The sequence below is a fragment of the Callorhinus ursinus genome, unplaced genomic scaffold (genome assembly GCF_003265705.2).
Source record: "Callorhinus ursinus isolate GAN/ISIS: 27379988/994484 unplaced genomic scaffold, GSC_fseal_2.0 scaffold113, whole genome shotgun sequence".
Classification (NCBI taxonomy): domain Eukaryota; kingdom Metazoa; phylum Chordata; class Mammalia; order Carnivora; family Otariidae; genus Callorhinus; species Callorhinus ursinus.
In genome coordinates, this window is record NW_027397175.1 from 666,468 (window position 1) to 670,915 (window position 4,448).

Consider the following 4,448-nt stretch of genomic DNA (forward strand, 5'->3'; position numbering starts at 1 on the left):
ATCTGGATGCCTTTTATTTCTTTTTGTTGTCTGATTGCTGTGGCTAGGACTTAAGGTATTATGTTAAATAGCAGTGATGAGAGTGAACATCCCTCTCTTGTTCCTGACCGTAGAGGAAAAACTTTTAGTTTTTCCCCATTGATGATGATATTAGCTGTGGGTTTTTTGTATATGGCCTTTATTATGTTGAGGTATATGCCCTCTAAGCCTACTTTGTTGAGGATTTTTATCATGAATGGATGTTGTACTTTGTCAAATTCTTTTTCTGCATCTTTTTCTGAAATTATCATATGGTTCTTATTCTTTTTTTTATTAATGTGGTGTATCACATTGATTGATTTGCAGATATTGAACCACCCTTGCAACCCAGGAATAAGTCCCACTTGATCATGGTGAATGATTCTTTTAATGTATTGTTGGATTCAGTTGGATAGTATTTTATTGAGAATTTTTGTATCCATGTTCATCAGGGATATTGGCCTGTATTTCTTTTTTTTAGTGAAGTCTTTATCTGGTTTAGGTATCAGGGTAATGCTGGCCTCATAGAATGAATTTAGATTATATGTCAACAAGTGGAACAACCTAGAAAAAATGGAGAAATTCCTACAAACATATAAACTACCAAAACTGAAACAGGAAGAAAAAAAACTTGAATGGACCAATAACCAGCAAAGAAATTGAATCAGTAATCAAAAAACGCCCAACAAACAAAAGTCCAGGGCCAGATGGCTTCACAGGCAAATTCAACGAAACGTTTAAAGAAGAGTTAATACCTATTCTTCTCAAACATGTATCTTTTATTTTTTATTTACTTTTTAATTTTTTAAATGTATCTTTTAAATAAATGGTTTTAGGACAATTGGATAGCTTTTTTAAAAAAGATAGGTGAATTCATATTTTGTACTATACACATGGATAAACTTCAAATCAATAAAAGATTTAATTTAAAAAATCATGCCTAAAAAGTTCACACACTAAAGTGCTAAAAGAATGCATGGAATAATTCCTTCAGAACCTTGGAGAGAGGAAAACCTTTCTAGTTATCTATGAAACCATAAAATAAATGATTAATTTATTCCACACAGAATGTCTTCTGAATGGAAGAATATACCACAAACTAAGCCAAAAGGTAAATTACAACCTAAAAAAAAAAATTGCAAATTTTATTATAGGCAAGGCCTAATCCCCCTTTGTATATATAAAGAGTACTTAATAAGCCAGTAGAACTATTTGTAAAGGACATAAGTAGTTCATAGAAAAAGAAATACCACTGGCTCTTAAAAACATGAAAAGATGTTAAAACTTACTCATAATAAGATAAATGCAAATTAAAGTTTAATCACAGTAGACTGACAAAATTCAAAAGTTTTACAACACATTCTTTTGGCAAAATAAGGAGAAACTGACAATCTCATACTTTGCCAGTGGGAATGCAAAATGGTCCAGTCCCTAAGGAGAACAATTTCATAAATATTTATTATAAATTGTAAATAGATGTTTCCTTGACCCAACAATTACAACTTTGGGAATTATTCTTACATTTAATTTTGTCTTGGCAACAGCTTTTCAGAGGACCCAGACTAACACATACCCTTCGTGTGGGAAAGGTAGAAAAGTAAGAATATGTATCCGTATTTGCTTGTATTTACAGAAGAAAATAGAAGACAAGAAGTTAAGGGAAGCAAAAGAAATGAGGTGGTTGTAATGGGTTGGGTGGAAAAAGAGGAGGGAGCAAGAATTTTAGAAACATGTGAATGTATTATCTATGCAAAAAAATAAATTTAAGAGGCTCTTGGAAAAAAAAATAAAGTAAAATAACGTCCAGAACTGTGTTTAACAACCTTAGCAGAGTGTACACAATGAAGGACTGTTAAATGCCCTAAAGTTCTCAGAGTACTTTCACCTAGAGAAGATCCAAAAAATCAATAGCTGACTTCTACAAGGTCACTGCAAATCTCAGGACTTAAAATTTGATATTATAATATTTAAATATTGTAAGGTTATAAAGCAAGAAGAAAAGTTGTAGAGAGGAACCCATTTCAATCTAAACTGAAGTGCCTGAATGTGATTGAGATTATAAACCTTTGGAAGATACTATAGGCTGTATCTATGTAATTCTTCTCAAGCAATCTTTTGCAAAAGCCAAATACTTTCAGGTCCTTAATTTAATTATTTGTCATGTTCCTACAGCTGATCAGAGTATTCTAGCCTCAATGGCTAAACACGGGTTCCATTACTAGGGGTAGAGACATAAAAGAGACACACCCTGACTTCAGATGTGGGGAAAATAAGAAACACTTGCCAATTGCTATAAAGCAGAGGTATATGTGCTTTATAGATTACAACCACCTCATTTCTTTTGCTTCCCTTAACTTCTTGTCTTCTATTTTCTTCTATAAATACAAGCAAATACGGATACATATTCTTACTTTTCCACCTTTCCCACACGAAGGGTATGTGTTAGTCTGGGTCCTCTGAAAAGCTGTTGCCAAGACAAAATTAAATGTAAGAATAATTTCCAAAGTTGTAATTGTTGGGTCAAGAATAAAGAGGCAGCACGGGAAAAAAGAGTTCAGGACAGCTTAATTTGTCTTGAACATGTTGAGGGACGCTTCATGAAGATGACATTTGAAGTAGACCCTGAAAATCCAATTTTCATGTGTGTGTTTGTTTGCTTTTCTGAGTTAAGGAAGTGGGATATGGACATTCCAGATAGAAGGAACTTTTGATGTTTGGAGATGTGGAAGGTCATGGTGGATCACAGGGGTCCTGGAGCAAGCACACTAGTATGTGGGTGAAGGTAATGGCAACAAATGAGTCTAGAAAGTAAAGGGAAGCCATTCTAAGCATTTTGAACTTTGTATTAGGAAAAAAAAAAAAAGAGGGTAGGCATTGATGGTTCTAGAGAGGAGGATGTGTTGAGATTCATGGACTACAGAGGAAGGATATAGACTCTAGTGGAAAAGGACCAGAGTCAGAGAGGTCAGATCCAAGGTTATCCCAATAATCCAAACAAGAGACGACAGAGGGCTGCAATGAGGCAGGGGCCATTTCCAGGCTTAATCAGTAATATATGGAGATGCCTGGATAGGAGGATAAAGGTGGGGGGAAAGTAGTCAAAGCACACTGATGGATTTCTAGCTCTGTTCAGAGTCATGATGATATTGTTAGGGAAGAAAGGAGACACAGATTGGGAGAGAAACAAATGAGGTTGATAAAGGTTAAAAATTGGTAGGCTCTGAAGATTTTTTTTTCCTGGTTCTCACCTATCACTTTATGGACCAGTTGTTTCCCTAAATATTATCATGTCAATAATAATAGGCGTTAAGAAAAATACCCAGAAAGTAAGTGATAAACACACATAGCCCTTGTCCTCTACAAGGCCCTGCTCACACAGATGTCCTGGCATGGGAGATGGAGGTGTGTACTTTAAAGACCAATGTCTGGGTGGCCTAAGGTGGGAATCTAATAAATGAAAAAAACCCAACATGATCTAAGATATGGCATCCGTTTGCTAGACCTGGCAAGCTGACTTTATTACAGACTGTCAGGGTAGACAGTGACAGATCATTTTGTAGGGCCCAGAGAGAGCCAGATCTATCTGCTAGAAAAACAAATAAAGCCCAGTTCAGGACTGAGGTTAAAAAAGATTTACAAGGCACAGTGATGCAGGTGCCCCTTTCTGGGTGGGTTGTGGTGGCTGGCCGCGGGGGGTTAGCCTCACTGGTTCACTCATCTTGCCATCCGGGGACACGGCAAGCTCCTGGGCTCAGATTACAGGACATTTTCCCATTTCCCTTTCTATGGTCTAGTTTGGGCAGAAAAATGGACGACAGGCTGGGGAGGATAAAAAATAAACAAGAGAGGGAAAAGAGTTCTCTCTCTGAGCAATCTTATAAAACAAAGCATAAATCTTTAACTGCCTGACCTTTTAGCTCACATGATTCTTGGTGCAGAAGGGATAAATCAGGGCTCATCTGGGGGCTCCGGGGAGGGTAGCTTTCTGCCTTCCAACAAGAAGCAACCTATTTGTGGAAAGCACATAGATGTGTCATTGTTTTTAATAGAAGCTCAATTGATTTCCTAGAAATTGAAATGTTCCCTCGGTTGGGAAATGAAATTTCTAGTTGGCCATTCCACCTTCGGCCGCCCCTTGGTGGAGAGTCTTATTGCACATTGCTAGAATTAGCAGAGAAAGGTCAAGTGAAAGGTCTTGGGGTCACACTTCCTCATAACGGGAGACCATCTCCTCAATGCAAATAAAACCGGCAAAGGTTGAGGGTTGTGCAGACACAGCTCCTACAATATAGTGAAGACTGTTTTTGTTAACCCCTCTTTTGCTGTTCACTGTTTTCCCTGCCTTCTGTTGCTCCCTTGACATCATAGCCCATAAATATTCCATGAGAGCCAAGGATGGTTCCCGGGTTCAACAGCACAGCAGGTAGTTT